The 17,771-nt window shown below is 37.9% G+C and overlaps 1 protein-coding gene across 3 annotated transcripts in view; it reads right to left on the reverse strand.

The window, feature by feature from the left end:
• The window catches only part of LOC146004335 (fibroblast growth factor receptor 4-like), a 173,119-nt gene extending 160,598 nt beyond the window's left edge, over positions 1–12,521 (reverse strand). For all 3 annotated transcript variants that reach the window (XM_083143119.1, XM_083143117.1, XM_083143118.1), the window contains exon 1: positions 12,009–12,521. The gene's annotated coding sequence lies outside the window, so the exon portion shown is untranslated. The remainder of the gene's footprint in view (positions 1–12,008) is intronic.
• Positions 12,522–17,771: the final 5,250 nt, after the last annotated feature.

Here is a 17,771-nt window from a genome sequence, read left to right on the forward strand (position 1 = left end):
ACAACCCCATTCTCCCCCCCCCCCAGGTTCAAATTTCTTGGGAAAGCTAAACTGCCACAGGATGTTCCTAAAGTATAAAACGTTCTGAAAACTTGAAATTCTTGATAGGAGATGCTTCGATGGTTTTATCAGACTACTTGCGCACTGAGTGCCTAGGTATTTATCTATGATCACGCGTCAATCTTTTTGGTTTGGTATGGTACATCACCCACAAAGAAGAGATTCTTTCAATAACAACACACATTTGATCAAATGTTTTGGTAATCGTACACGATCGGTAGCCTTCGTTAAAATTCGTAATGTTCCCATGTTTTGGTAACTAAACAAATGTGTATAATTACAAAAATAATTTAATTTTCGCTCATTTAAACAAATATTTGGTTACGAGAAACTATATTTTGGTTATTCCAAATATACTTGCGAAAAGTGGACTAAAAAGGGGGGTTCTCCCTTAACCTCCCGCCTTCATTGTGTCCATGAATACAGTCACTATATCACTTCTGTCGTAGAAATATTAATATTCAAAATACAAGTACATCAGTAAATACAACTTTCAGCGTTTACAGAAACAATTTACAACAGTCGAACTTAAGTTACAACTTGAATGTCAGATAATTTTTGCTAACTTGAATAATTTTTCTGGGCGAGATTAGTTTAATAGTTAATTAGAGGTTAATTGTCCCTTAATTGTACCCGGTGCTACATGTGACAAAATTGCTCAGCTGTCACAAAATAATATTTTCAGATTATGTACAGTCGGATACATACATACATATACATATATATATATCGCTGGTACTGAGACATGACTGGATTATACATCTGAGAAGTTAGGTACTTTCTGCAATCAACAAAAATATCAGAACGTATAAAACAATCGGAATTCAGATATCAAACAGTAGTGTATGTACATAAATTCTTCAATAGTCAATATAATTTCCGCTTTTCCACATTTGTGGTATTTATTTCAGTCTTATACTTTATTCTTAGGTCAAGTTCAAGCTCAATTTGCACGCAGATTATCCATCCACATGCTACTCAATTTTATCGTTCCATTCTTCTTCTTTTAACAGCTGAGACGCGTTTCGTTCCCAACCGCAGTGGTTTACTGACAATGGTTTCGCGTTCCCCTTTGAGGAACTCATAAACTAGCTGCTATCCCTTTCTAGCTTCAAAGTCAGCTGCTGTTATTTTTATTTTTCCTACTCAGAAGAAGACAAGAGAAGTCAGATATGGAACACGGACCTTCTTGGCGCCTCAAGTGTCCTGCAAACATCATCCAGACGCTTAGCTATCAATGTGTACCTAACTGCTTTGCAGGCACGCGTTCTTCAGATAATGAACCACAGCATTCTCAATCCTCAGTTTACAAACTTTCGGTATCTCAAGCCTTGTGAATTTTAGACTCTGTCAATGTTGCCAGGCCATGGCAAATCAGTTTTCGCTATCGGGGCAAAGAAAAATAAAAAGGAACAAACTCGTGAATCGATGAATTATACAGAATCGTGAACAGCTATCCGAAAAGCCGAATCCAAGAACATAACCGCAGAAATAGGTCTATTGGTTATAAGTTCGAACATACACACACCTATTCCATCACTACATAATCAAGTGCTTTATGCAGACATGACCTTATGACTCCAGAATTTGACGAAAGACTTCAGCCTCCGATCACAGTAGAAGGAAGTACCAAGTCCGTGACAAACTATTTTATTTCACTTTCTTTTGTTTGTACAAATTATACTAAAATAAAAAATGTACAGATTAATGAGGTTTCTGAACTTTTGAGCATGTCTGATCTTCTAATGAGTGATGTAACATTTCATACTGGAAAGGGATAGAGGTTGGGGTCCGAAATAGGAGTATGGGGGGGGGGGGTCACGGCTCCTTACAAGGTGGATGTTAGGCGAAAATTGCACATGTTGTAAGTGTAATTTCATTTCACCGGTAGAACGTTGCACCAATTATTATAAAGAGGATAATTACATGGTGAGGTGCTAGAATTTCAAATTTAACCAGTTTTGGAGGGGATAGTATTTTCTTTCTATAGAAGCAAGTTTCCACATTTAAATGATGATAAAGTTAAATAAGAAGCATTCGTGGGGCCATTCATGGATCTACACTTCAATGTAGGTTTTTCGGTGCGAAAAAAAACCTGGAGTATTTTTCAAGAATGTAGCAAACTACTTAATTGGAAACCACAAAAGTGAGAATTATATTAAAAAAAAAAGTAGCAGAAAATAACATGTCATGCTATGAAACAATGGGATGAAATACGTTCTTCAAAAACTGATTTCATTTGTTTCCATTTCTATTTTGACCTACCCACACAATCGTGGTTCTTCAGTGACGGGAATGTTTCCACCAAGCACCATGTATGCAGAAACGCCATCAGGGGAACACAGCTTATCAATGTAAACATATATTTGTTGGAATGTCACTTGTGAAACATTTGAAGATTCGTGCGAGCGAGGTTCAGTTTACAGCGCTGCATTGGAACTATTATGTTTTCAATTTTACACTCCAATTGCAAAAATTAGAGAATTTAGTTTCAGTAACTATGTCGCAATTCGCCTATATTGTATCATGTCATTGCAAGTGGGTAATTCCTTGCTGATCTGAGCAAATCCATCGGTTTCATTCTCATTTCCGAACTCAGCACGGCGAATTCATTAACAATTAACTATTTTTGTTCCTGAAGCACACAAAAAGTTAAATTGTGTTGATCAAGTGATTAACTTCCTTTCCCTCCAACCGCGGCGCTGTACGCGCAGTTACAGGGCCTGTTCGACTTCCTACTTCTTTCAGTGACGAAAACTCGCACGAGCTGTTTTAGCTAATTTTATTTCTTTGTATTGTTGTAGGTAATTTTTCAACAGTTTCATCAGCATCCACTTTAAGCTTCTGGAACGAGAAGAACTTTTCCGAAAGAATGTCGTGACTTGAAGCTGGAAGGGGGAAACAAAAGAATTCGAGGTGCGTGAAAAAAGAGCAATGACAGACGAGAAAACAAACACATTAGTGTTACGCTCGACGACAAAATAGGGATCATAAAACATCCTTAGACAAAAGAACAACGTTACATTCGTTACTGAAGCTTCTTATAGTACTTCTCACTGTTAAAATACACTAACAAATGTCTGCAACATTTGTAACGAGACTATACATGTTAGGTAACAGCAGCATACGCGTACTTTTACAAGACACATCGTTCCACTCTGATTGTACGTTTTTACTCAACAACCGTATTATTTAAGTTGTCCATTAAAAAAAACGTAATTTGTTTAAAGTTTGTACCGTGCTTCTAATTTGTCGAACAAACAAGAACACAGAAATTACACCTGCTCATTTTTTTTCATAAAGTCGAAGCGAGTCAAACCTGAAGTTGCAAAGAAGCTCCGCCTACGCAACATGCGCGGCGCATGAGCACCTAACTGTGCAGCGTATCATTGGCACATACTATCTGCAAATATTAAAAGACCGCTGATTAGATTCACGGTTAAATCTTCAGAAATTTGGGCAATGGTACTCGTGCGAAATGTACAGTGCTATTTTCACGGTAGAGCGACAAACACGACATAACAAAACAGGTCAAATGGAACAATAACGTTGTAGCTTAGCTTGTATATTATTGCTGATATTTACACTGTGTTTGGGAATTCTCATATGGCATAGGTTGAAGCTCCTTACAAATGTACACGAAAGAAGGATGCTCTCCAAAATTAATTCAGTGTAAATTAATGCATATACTATGAGGAATTAATTGCAAAATAAATCTTAAACTTATATCATTCTTCACAAAGTCAAGTACCGTGTTCGTTGAATATCCACAACGGTCCCACCTCTACGCATTCTACTTACATTCCTTGAATTTCAGTTTTTGCAAGTAATGCCAAATAAACGTGCCACACGTTAATTCAGTATTGAAGTTAAAACGTACTGGGTAACACTTTGGCTTTGTAATCGAGGAGTCCCAGGTTCAATCCGCGATAAGACATGTTTATGTGGTTTGTTAGTCTACAGTAAGTGTAGTCTCGATTACCCTACCTGACTGTAAACTTAAAATAAACGGATTAGCTTGAATTCCCTATTGCTTGCAGAAAATATTCTCGTACGATCATTCTTTTAGTGCTTTTTAAAGTATTTTTAGAAGCAGGATATTGAATCCATCACGGTGAAGCTTAATGTAGTAATATTCTCCCTTAAAATAATTTCCGTAGTACTGTTACTTGAGCATTAAAAAGAGAGAGAGGGCCTCCCCCATGGCGCAGTGGTAGCGTCATTGCCTTGTAATCAAGGGGTCCCGGGTTCGATACCCGGTGGAGGCACAAGTGGTTCGGATCCCACTTTAAAACTGTAGGTCCAGTCCCGATTAGCCTTACTGTGCATAAAGTGGACTTAAAACACCAACTCAAACCAAACCAAAAGAGAGAGATTATCACTGAGACACTACGGTTGGCACGTTTACACTTTCATTATCGTCAGGTGTACTTATTGGTAACTGACAAGAGCTTTTTTTTCTTTTAGAGAAGGCTACAGAACCAGACAATGAAGATCAAATCAGCATAGATTCCAACAGTTACAAACAAACAATGCCATAGGATAATCGCGAATAAACGACTCGCTGCAAAAGATTGGCCTGTACAGAGCAAGTTGCCTTGTAAGTTCAATCCACTTCGGCATCCGCTATCAACCGTCCCTCGTCTGCGTGCTACATTGACTCAAATTAAGCACTTAGACCTGTCATCGCTGGCGTTGCATATCAAAGGACCTTCTCTTCAATGCAATCTGCCCTTGCCCAATTGCCTCTCCGGTTTTCTCAATAATCAATGGGCACTTAATTTGTTGTCGCCAATGTCCGAGTGAATATAAATGCGACAAGGACAAATGGCTCGTTTCAGAACACGAAAGTCTTGAGAACAATTTCACTGCAAGAAGGAAGTTGCATTTGCGAGACCGCGTTGAGTGCTGACAAATGATTTTCACCAGTGGAGTTCACAATGGATGATATTCAAATTGACGTCATCACGCATTGCACTTTGGGAAGAAACAGCATGAAGCCTTCTTACTGCGGGAATTTTGCTGTATTTTATACGTACAAATTCCTCATATGCTCATGATAATCATACGTTGAACCACTTCAGCAAAGACGATACGCACAATGCTTACCAGCAATTTTTTCAACGCAGGATCTGATCTGTTTGCTCAAAATATGGCGGCGGAGCGTCATTTCGCGCAATGAATTGTTGGGGAAGTTGTTCGCTGAATATCATCCATTAGCTCCATGTCATGCCTATTGAAGAGAATAGTTTCGATTCACCAGTAAGTTGTGGACAACGTATTACTCTACTAAATTTTTAAAGATATTTGGGCTTATGTTGCATCTACATAAAGTACATATTTTCTTTAGTCTTCTGGGAGTCACTGTTAATTTGATGTTATTATGTGAAAGTGTTTTGTTTTCGTTACTTAACGAGCCGGAACCTGTGGCCGAGTGGTCGTCGACCTCCGTGGCGGAGTGGTTAGCAGAGCGCGCTGCAACGCTAGCAGAACCAGTGGTTCCGGGTTCGAGTCCCGGGTAAGACATGGGTATTTGTGTTTGTCCAGATGATAAGAAACTGAGAAACTGTAACAATTGAAAAGTGTAAAAGTGAAAAGTGTGAATAGTGGGGGATACCTCCGTGTAGGGGGTATTTCCTTTAAAAAAAAAAAAAGTGGTTAGCACATCGCGCTGCGACGCCAAGGGTCCTGGGTTCGAATCCCGCTCGGGCTTAGTTGTTTATGAATGTCCATTCATCAATTTCATCACTCATCCCCATCTTCGCAAATTAGCCAAGAGGCACAAAATGCTAAGTAAAATAAACTAAATCAATCAATCAGTCGTTACTTAACGAAGCTTCCTACTTCTTTAGGTCATTCATGACGAAGAGGATGATTATAGGTGTGTTTCACCTACGTCACAAACTGTTGCATTGTGGTAAAATTTGCCGCAAACATGGCGGCTGTGCACATCGTGACGTCACATGAAACTACGTCACGAACTGTTGCATTGTGGTAAAATTGGCCGCAAACATGGTTGGGGGCCCAGATTCTTCGGTAAAAAGAAAAAAAAATAGTTCCAGTTATGTTTTAAGTTCACTATTATGCACAGATAGGCTAAATCAGACTGGGGACGTGGGACTGAAAGAAATATATTTTTTCTGGCAGTACAACTCCCACACTTCCTATCACGAAAATGTTATTTATATACATATATGAGACATTGACCGAATCGTTCAATCCACTCAGACAATATGTAACTTCAAACCAACAATTCATCTTTACATTATTACATACTGCATAAAAAAGTCTACAATAAATCTCAGATTCAACATAGAAACCAATCTTACAAATTCCATTTAGAGTAATTCCTGGATGTTAGTATTAACTTACTCTCGTGATTCAGTTAATCGACTGACCTGCCATCTTGCGGAGGGTTCTAAGTAGCAGGCTTTTTGTACAGCAAAGAACCTAGAGTTTTCCATCTTCGTGATGCATGCTACAACTACGCCATCTGTTTTGTGTGCATCCTCGGACGGGCAGATCAGGAAAGGCGCGTGTTGTGTGCTTCCTGGGAATGTGGGGAATCTGTCTATAATTTCACTCGGATCAATTCCCAAGGGAAGACTGCAGGCTCTCGAAAGATAAGCGAGAACGCAGATGCCAGCCGCCATTTGCGTAGACTGGAAGCACAGATAGCTTCCCCCCTTCTTTCCTCACTCCTCACATACTCCAATTTCGGCTCCGAAATCTTCGCAACTTATGGACTCTTCCAAAAGTGCCTTCTTCTCGAAGAACCAGTTGAATATTCAGAGTGGGAAAAGTTACATCTGTCTGAAAATGCTACGCGGAATATGTTTAATTCTGGAAAAAGTATTACTATGTAGGTAACTTTAAATGTCATTTTAGAACGAGTAGTTCTAATCAATAGTTAGCTTACGCAATCACGAAACTATTGAGGATCCACGCGAATGATCTAAAAGAAATTCTAAGCATATGTATGTATTGTTTTCAGATTTTGGAATATCGTAGCGGCTTTTCGGAAGGAGAGGTAAAATGTTCGGCCGAGCCTACTTTTAACGACTGGATAGTTTGTAGCATATAAACAGGATGCAAAATTTACATTTTATATTCAATGTTCGTAATGGGGGAATGTGGACTACTTGATGTTTTCGGATATTTTGATGCTGGGTAATACATTTCTTTGCCCGCTCTGTACTGCATTTTGTTTGTTTAGTGTCGCTCTTGAATGTACAGTATGATGCACAAGTATCACTTAGGAAATTGGGTAAATTTCTCGTAAGGGACAGACGGATTTAATCAAATTTACAGGAGAAATTACTTACCGAATGCAGTTTCTTTATACTTGTGGAAGTTCGGGGAAGTGTTTTCTCGCATCGTTCATTGAATTTTGCCGGAAAATCATCTATTTTTCGATATAAATGTGTGACCGATGCACGAAAGCTCTTGCATCCATTTACTTCCAAGTGGATGTAGCCTATGTGTGATGACGTAATCCCGGTCAGTGTTTCCAAACATGTGTTTTTGTAACTGAAGAAGGTACGTTTCCGCAAATGGTACGTGGGGCTATGCGAGAATGGTGTGTGGGGCTACGCATATTTTTTTCGAAACCAATTTTTAACTATTGTAACCTATACGTGACCCTACCTAACCTAACCTTACCGGAAATGGTTCGTGGGGCTATGCGTCAATGGTTTGTGGGGCTACGTAGGTATTTTTGGGTGCACTGGGGGTGGAAACGCTGCATGCCGAGTACGGTAGTGAAACTCTGACCGCCATTTTGTGAGTTACCGAAGGCAAAAAGAAACGAAGAAAACTTACTCGATACGTCGCAAATGGATTATTTCCGTGAAATAAGCGAAATCCCACCTTCAACAATGTTTCTCAATGCAGAATACGTAAGTACGAATATTCAAATTAAATGAACTAGCAAATTTCAGCTGTCTGTCCCTTACGAGAAATTTACCGGAAAGGGTACATCGCCATGCTTATTCTCTTTGCTATTCAAAAATTTAAAGAGAACTCCAAATAAGATGCTGACAATCTCTGCACCAGAATACATAAAACATCAATTTCTTAAAAGAACACGTAGGGCGTATAGTAATGGACAATCAGCTGAGCGAATATTTTACGTTCATCCCACTGTACAGATCCTACTTCCCTACAATGTGTTGTGCATGTTGCCTAACTCTGCGGCTATCATCAAACTTTAATAGCAAGTTCTACTATCGCCGTTGCGGGACGTATTTCTTTCAGGATATGCATGTCTTACTTTTATTGCCAGTAAATGTACACCCCCAGCTTAGTGTCACGGTTAAATATGAATGAATATTTGATGACTACCATGAGAGAACCACAAAGATTTATATCGGCTTACAGTGAAGCAATTACTAGCTTAGTGTAGCTCAGTTGATCTCAAACTGTGGTACGCATACCCCCAGGGGTACATGAACGACTTGAAGGTGGTACGCGATCACTCTGAAAATAAATGTCGAGAATATACCCACAAGACAACATTTTTTGAGGCAGGTGTGTATAGCAGACTTCATTGTTTCAGATTTCATAACTTTAAAGCTCCACAGGAAAATAATGCTGTTTTTGTCACTCTAACGCTTCGTTACATATATGTTTTGAAATAAAATACTCGTTCGAAATCTCTACCCATTTCATTCTTCAACTCAAAAACCCACATTTGTTAAAAGTGTAAAAACGTCACGACTGGTAACAGTACCGAAATATATTAAATTTGGGGACGAATCTCCGCTTGAAACTGTGTCAGGTTATGCAGGCATATCAATCAATCTCACTACGAACTTCCGAGGATTTACAACAAAGCTCCAAAATTGTTATTGACAGTTTGTTTACGAACTTATTTTTGTTCATAATTTATTTCAATGACTCTGGAAGAAATATGAAAATTAAAGTTGCTTACATACTTCTTAGCAGTGCCGTGCCCAAGGGTGGGGGTCATAACCCCCCCTTTGGCCCAGAATTCCTAAAAAAAGAACATCAAAGACTGACTATTAAGAAAAGTACACGTTATCCCTCCCTTCCGAAAATCCTGGTCACGCCACTGCTTCTTAGCATACATGTGTTTCACATTTTAATGTTTGTAACTAATCATAAAGATTGTAAATGTAGTAAGACCCAATAAAATAAGAAACATAGGATTCTAATGCTTATTTGTTTACCATCTTTCCACATGCAGCCAGAATGCCATTTTCCTTTATCGTAGATACACGCCTGCAATGTATCAAAAACGCCCCACCAATTTTTCAGCCAAAAAAGTCTCCAAAACCCACTATTCGGAGAAAACCTATTGGGTTGGTAGATGTTTAGTTACAACTAAAGGGTACAATGAGAAAAAAGTTTGAAAACCTTTGATGTAGCCTAATCCACAAACTATAATTTATCTGCTCATTTTGAACGGTCAATAATAAAAAATATAGGTTAGCAACACTGTAACGGAGAGTTTTTTAAACTGCGAAAGGGCTCCTGGTCTTGTGGCGGCCGCTTGTCCCGTGAATCAGCGAGGCACAGGAAGTTACGACAGACGCCGAAGTCGGGATACAGCAACAGATGAAGAAAGAAAGAGGGGAAAAAAAGAGGCAGGCATCTAAGAATAAACAGGAGAAAAGACTTCTTTTACGTGGTTTGCTTCTGTTCTGAACACCAGATCCAGAACTGGCGAGCCAAACACGTGTATTCATTTCCACCGCAGTTACTGGCTTAAGAGATTTAATAAAATAAACCAATTTAAAAATCTCGCAGTTATTGGCTTACCAATTAAAAAATCTAAGACAATATCTGTGGCTAGCACCTCCTTCGTGTGGTTACAATATGCTACTTTACTCGTCTGCAATTTACAATATTATGCGGGGAAAAGTTCGTGTCCAGCACGACAAACCTCTAATCATCAGGCTGCTATCAGGCACGTTGTAGAAATAAATACTGTATATTTCGGGAGGAGATCGAACAAAGTCTCTCTCATGTAATAACAATAATAACGTTTATAATGAATAGGTTAATAAGATAAATAATTAGGCCTATGATTGTTGTTGTTGTTATTCCATGAATAGGTAAAAATATGATGTAAGAATTGAGATAAAACAACACCTATTCATTATCTACTTTATGTCTAGTTGTCAACACTAAAAGTTATGTAAAAACAGCTGTCCTACCCAAAAATTAAAGTAATTTATTTCGGATTATTTACTGAATGCCAGAAAGGTTGTTTGGTCCATCTGACAAAAAGTAAAGTCCCTAATCATTATTTTTATGCGCATTATTATTAGTAGTAAATTTTCGCAGGCACTGTCAACGCAAAGTTATACAATCGTAATACAGCCTAATCATTACTTTCATGTAAGTTATGCAGAAATAAATAAACTTCATATTATACAACAGCAAACAAGTATTTTGATAATTTAATTTCGGACTTGGTAAGTCTTTTTTTGGGGTCCAGACCCTCCCCCCCGGACCCTAACTCTAAATACGTCCTTGGCTGCTACATCAATATGTGCCTTTGTTTTTGTTATTTCGTGTAGCCCGATTCTAGTGGTAGGTTAACAGCGTTCTGATGAAATACAAAGAGCTAGTCAAATCCAGAAACTTGAACATAGACTTAGTGTCAACAGCTAGATTACGTTCAGGATAGCTTTTGTATGCTACTTTTGTGTTTTAGTCTGAGGATAATTGCATCTTGCATTTGCAGTTTTAAGTCTCTGCATGTCTTATCAATAACGCTCTGTACGAGAAGAATCACAAATAGAAAAATGACACCTCGAAATAGTCCTGATCCAATAATTAAAACGAGAAAACAAATGCATAACGTTACTTCAGTTTTGGAAATCGAATCGTCTGAGTTCTGGTAAGTGCTCTGTGACACCAACAATTTACTTCTTTTCGGTTTGCATGCAGGGTACTAAAATTCTCTACCAACTTAAAGCGACTCGATGAAGTCAGAGTCTGCTAGTGGTAACTTCAGCACCCGTGCGTAGGACCCGCCAATGAGTTCTTGGAAGACAGTTGGAAGAGAAAATAGCCAGCCACAAGACGTGCCACGAGAAATAAACATTTAGTCCAAGGTTCTAGAAGAGAAAGTATAAGTCTGCCACGCTAAGTATACAAACTACAACAAATATCTGCAACTGATAAAAAAAGGTTGAAGTTTTCAAATTCTTTCACTTCCTATTTTTAAAGATCGTGCTACCTTTGTACCGTACACATTTCAAGCATTTTTGTGCGCTTCCAGACATAAAAATCGTATTTTAGGACATAATCTATGTTCCACGTTGACATGCAAGTTTATGTCAGTGATATTTTCTTCTAAAACGAACTTCCAGCCAATCCGCATGATACGCTTCCTTCGTTTCCTTGTCTTTATTTTTCTCGACGCGACCGTGACATCCGTAATATCAAACAGGTTCATCATTGTTATTAATTGCCCTTGCACAATTCATAGCGGCCAACAAGAACTTTTAATCTACTTACCAAAGGAGTGAAAAACCATTACTGAGTGTAAAAATATGACACGTTATTTGCGCGCCAACTTTATAAAAGAATACAATGACGCAGTTCTTCAAAACAGGCGGCATTTCTTTCCAAACTACCATCCTGTCAAGAGATCACACACAGACCGCTTCCACCTTGGTCCAAGAGGAGTAAAGATTTTAAAATTTAGCGTATTAACGTTGTTCGCACTCTCCGAAAGAAAATCCTGCAATCGCTAATGGTTTATCCCATCTATATTTGCTTGACAATAGCAATTACTAACTTACGATGTAAAAGGGTAGTCTAACTTTCGACGTTGTTCGACAAACCGACGAAAAACGGACAACTATTACGTCCTGTGCCATGAGTGCTAAAACGTCGGAAGGCGTTGTGAACATGCAAAAACTACATCACAACTCGTGCAACATGCAAGAAAATGTATCACCATTACTTACCAAAAACAACTTCATCGAAAACTAGGGAGATAAACGTAATGTCAGTCCTTGCAGACTTAATGTTTGTACTTTTAGCTATGTGTAGTTTTTTGTTCAAATGTGGACAACAGTTGAACGTAATGTTTGGATATTTAAAAATCCACAACTAATATTTAAAAAAAAAAAAAGTATTTGCACGTTACACAAAAAAGTTTCAATTTATATGATGTTAAAAAATGTGGCACGTTGACATATCAGTCGCACTCCTGGTAAAAAACATAAACAACTGCCAATGTATCCATATTTTATTTCTCAAAACTGCTCACTTCTTTCAAATAGAAAAGGTTTATTTCGTAAATAATCCGCTTCCCAAGTTTTCATAAATTGTAGCTTCGCACACGCACACTTATTTATCCATCAGCGAGATTTGTTTCGCATATCCCGCAGTCCGCCGGCACACACACACATTCCACACGCATTCACGCGTTTGCTTGCACGAATCGCATTGACGTTCAACTTGTTCCGCACCCAGCACCAAACTCCTTCAGCGAAGGGCGGGGGATCGTCCTTCTATCCATTTGGAGAAAACGACATGAACATTACCGCCGTGCAACGGAGATTTCCGGAACTACAGCTGCGAAATCTGCTGACTGCTCGAACGTCACCCGCGCTACGCACAAGCCATTGGTTGGATGTGAGGTACCGTGGCGAGCCAACCGGGACGTGTATCTAACTGGTATAAAGTTTCTTGCCGCACAAGCAAAAGCGTTTGGACCTTGGAGTGGTTTCAAGAAAAATATATGTATGTTCAGACCTTCAAACACAGTGTATACATAATTTAAGATTGCGTATGAATTGAAATACATGCATTGACATTTTACAAACAATTACGCTAATATTATTATAAGAGTGCATTCGTAAATAATTTTATATCAATTTTTTAATGAAGCCAAAATTTAGAAACCAGAAACTACTACAAGCTTTCTTAACTTTAAAACTGCATGCACGTCATCATAATTACAGTTGCAATATTTCGTAGTTAAAATTTTAATTCCTTGAAATGCTTTGTTTTACATTATACGTACAAAAGTATTCAAAATATTTCTTTACACTTACAGCCTTTCAGACACAGTGCTACTGCGAAGGCTGATCCATCAAAACCTCACGAAGAAGACCAAATCGAAAAGAAGTTTCCTTGTGTGCGCACTAGCGATTAAAAGTTGCTCTGGTTGAGCAATTTTCTTTAAAGCAAGCAAGTTTAAAATCACGTCCATGAAAAACGTCCCCACATGGTGACGGAACTGTTGCTCGAAGAAATGAAACGCAGATTGCAATGTGTTAGCGATTGTTTATGTCTCGACCTGTCTGCCAAGGAAGTCCCGTTTTATCTGGAAGTTTCAGTATTGTTTGTGCTTGGTAACGTACAAGTAGTGGGATCCATGAGTATTACCGTGCAAATTGTCCACCACCATGTTCGTGCACTTTATATGACCAAATAAGAACTTCAAGAATTAAAAGAAAACTCAAAACAAGCTGTTCACAACTTCTGCATCAGCATACATAAAAATCCATTGCTTAAAAACACACAGAATATAAGAGAAAACTTAATGAAAATAGTCATGGACAATTTACACGATAATACTCATGGATCCCACTACAATGTCGTTTGATGCAGAACGTTTAGTTGAAACGAGACCTGCATTGTATAATAAACGTTTGAAACTATTCGGACAAGAACGAGAAAGAAAAGTTGTGGCTAGAGTTGTGTGAAAAGTTGGTTGAAATATCACCTGCAGAAAAGGTCAAATATGGGGACAAATTCGGACGTTTGAAAACATGTTTAGTCCAAAATACAATATAAGAACTGTGTTACAGTGAGTTGATATCAGTTGATATTTGCACAAACGAAAACAGTTTATGCTTTCCCATAATATAACCTATATTTGGCAACATTGAATGCTTTTAATACATTCCTGTTTATATCGATCTGAAGTCAGCCAGAAATGTCAGGTCATCACCTGAAACTTTGTGGGGAAAATATACAAATAAATACACAGAAGACAGAACAGAAAGTTGACATTGCTCAACTTCTTATCGCTAGTGTGCTCTTGACAAAAGTACGAACAACCCTTTCTCTCTGTGGTTAACAAATCATCTAACTTTTTAATCCCTAGTGAGCGATAGGCATAACAGAAATCTGGTTGATTTAACGGATGAAAAATTTAGTGATTTTAAGAGGATAATAAAGCACGATTTCTCAAAAACATATTAAAAGACAAGAATGAAAATTGTCCGTTTTTAGTTTCATTTGTATTTCTTTGGAAAGGGTGATATGGAGATTCTGAAATATATGCTATATAGTATACAAATTTGTGTTGTGATAAAAATAATGTAATCGAGGAGGAACTATGTATGCATAATTAAGCATATTTTAATCATTTCTCGGTCAAATTAACACATTTTAGCTAGCTCGAAGTATAAAAAAAACTTTCTTCATTCATTTAGCTATCGCTTCTTGTGTTTGACGAAGTATAGAACAGCTTCTCTAGGTACAAGGCTAACGTTATCTCAAAATAGCTATCATTCACATTTGAAAATTTATGCAGTCACTGTACACTGCCACATAGTGAACTAACGAGACTATATCCCAGCATTTGATGTTTGGAACAAAATAAATAGGCCTACATACTATTCTAAATTTCATACATTTCTTTCCTGTCTATTTATTCTTACATTTACAATTCACGATAAGAAGTAAACTATATGAGAAGAAAAAACACAAATTTGTTAATTAGAAATGTATATTGATGCAAGGGTATATTTTTATGTTTTAGTGCTTATTTCTTGAAATTTTAGGTCATGATAAGTGCATGTTTACCTTTAGTTTATAAAAACCTGAGCAGAAGTTGCTCATAGCTTGTTGACCGATTTGTGACAATATTTGAATCTCATATTGCGGAAATCATAGTGAAAGAACATGACAATGGACAATGCAATATTATTAATAGTAGCTATATTTAACATCAGTAGTGACGTCGTAGGGGGAGACCGTTGGCTAAATTGAATAGAAATAACCATAATGATAAAATAATGATTAATATAAATTAATAATACTAATAATTATAAACTTACATAATAAAAATAATAGATTTGGTCAGTACTATTCGTTTAAGATGTAAATGAGAACCTAATTTCCTGAAATGACAGACGTGATACTCGTAGATTGTGTGTTTACATATTTACTTTGGATTCAACGATAATGATAATCAGTGCTTTGTTTTTTCTGGCTGTACGCAACGCTACGCCGTACCGGCATCTTTTATATGGGTGAGAATAAAGTTTAAATCATTTTATTTTAACGAAATAACGGTGTGTGTGTGGGTGTATGTGGATGAACGATCATTTATGAGAGTAGTTCTTATGATGAACACAATAACAAATAATACAGAGCATCCCCTGACATTCGCTACGAGACTCCCGGCATCAGCGCTTGTCTTTCCCGGTGAACGGGTCAGCGACAGTCGCTAGAGTCGGCTATTAAAATTACAGTTTTCATATTGTGTACTAACCTTGACTGCAGAAGGTGTTGAAAATGATGTCCCTCTGCTGCAACACATTCCTGGCATCTCCAAAGGAAATTGGAATTTGCACGTGCAAGTTTGTCTACTGTAATTCTCCCGATTTATCGTACAATACTCTCTTTTAACTCACGGATGGTGTGCGGATTGTCTTTGTATACTTTATTTCCCCATTTATCTTTCCATTTTTATTCAGAACTGACCCTGTTACTCTAGACTTTTTTACGAGGTTTAATATAAGCGACTGTCGCGGACCCGTTCACCGGGAAAGACAAGCGGTGATGCTGTGCCACTTGCCGCCGAGTCTCGTAGCGAATGTCAGGGAATGCTCTGTAGTAGAAAAAGAGCACTGAAAATAATAATAATAAACACAATTGTTATTTTAATATGCATTTATTATTATTATTTATTAGCAGTAGTAGTAATACTACTAGTACTACTACTATGACTACTATTCGTGTATATTTATTTGTAGTTGGCGTTTCCCGCTAATATCCAGGGGACTGTGATGTTTTTGAGAACTTCCCAACAGGACAGAAAGTGAAGATTTCTCGGAAAACAAACTTTCCCGCCATTGGGGATTGGGTTTCCTTGGTTCCTGGAGTCACGTAGACTTGTCCCCGTGATGACCTCCCCTCTTCTCCCTCCAAATGGCAGTAAACACGAAGCGTCGTCGTCCGTCGCCAGGAAAGTAGGATAAAATTGAAACAATATTGGTTCCTCCCCCGAGCGAAATGCCCGCCAAATACAATGGCGCGTTTACCACCCTGTTCCTTGGCCTCGGGTAGATTGGAAACACGTGCGGACGCTCTCAGAAGGGGGCGGGAACTTTTCCGCGCCTTTCAAATCCACAAGTTCGGAGACTTTTTACTGTCCTGACTCTGTTATTCATGGACGCCTGCATTTCACGCTGTTATGGGGGTGGGTTCGCCACAGTGTTGCCAATTATACAGAGTGGGCGAATGTCTTGTTGTAGCCCCTGCAGAACTACTAACAAAGTTACCTATCCAGACACAAACATTTGCCTGCATGCCCTGTGTGAGATTATTGTCTGTCTCGGTTAGGCCCAAGGACGAATAAGGCCAGGGGAAGGTTCAGTGGGTCAGTACCCCCCCCCCCGAAAAACTAAGTACAAAAATTAAATAATAAAATAACTAAAATTAGGTAATGAAAATATGCTTGTTTAATCGAGGGCTATTTATTCCCACCACAATTATTGAAAGGCAAGGATTATATATGGATCATACGACTATGAACAACAGTACCAAAGATGATTTATGCAAGATTTATTACTAAATAACATGCATAAAGTTTAGCAGGAACTTTACTTTTCGTTAACTGAATGTAACATGCTTCCTTAATATTCTATTAATATTCAATTCTTTATCTATTTCACATTAATTTCCTTGCCAGGGCAGGTGTTTTTTTTGTTTACAAATTAACCTTAACTATACGTAAGCTACATAATGAACACGTGTTGTTATATTACTATCGTTATATCGTCTTTTTACCTATTCATTCAGAGTTAGGTGGTAGAGCAGCCTAAGGCTGAACCTGGCTCTGTAGTAAAGAAAGAAAAACTTTTCTATTCTACTCTATTCTATTCATGTAACAAAAATATAATATTAATCAATTTCAATACTATTTTAATTAATTTAATGTAGTTATAATTATGTTAACGTAAACATTATTATTATTAGGCATTATCGTTATTATTATTATTATTATTTTGAGATACTTGGTTCCGACCCCCCCGAAATATAATTGTAGATACGCGGCTGGTTGGGCCTCTGCTAAATCTTGCAGTGAAGTCATATTGCACTTGCCTTATTGATTTACCGATCTCTGGACGTTCAAGTGTCCATACACATGCTGCTCACCATTCACACACATTATAGTCACTTGCGTCAGCCAATTGAAAGCAGAGAACAAATTTAATTCGTTGACGAGCACCAGGGTGCGAAATCATTGAAGACTGGTGGGAGGAGGAAGATCTTAATTTAGCCCCCCACACGCATTATATATATAATGACATGGATATTTAAAATGTTATTAAATACAAAAGTCAATTAATTACTAAATATTAAAAAAAAACATTATTATTAGATACACATAAAGGAAATAATTCGTAATTCGTTGCCTTAATATGTATATATTTGTAAAGTAGCAAACCTTTACTAACTGGGCAAAAATGTCAATAAATTAC

Source organism: Lepisma saccharinum, chromosome 21, assembly GCF_977018435.1.
Source record: "Lepisma saccharinum chromosome 21, izLepSacc3.1, whole genome shotgun sequence".
In the NCBI taxonomy this organism is placed as follows: Eukaryota; Metazoa; Arthropoda; class Insecta; order Zygentoma; family Lepismatidae; genus Lepisma; species Lepisma saccharinum.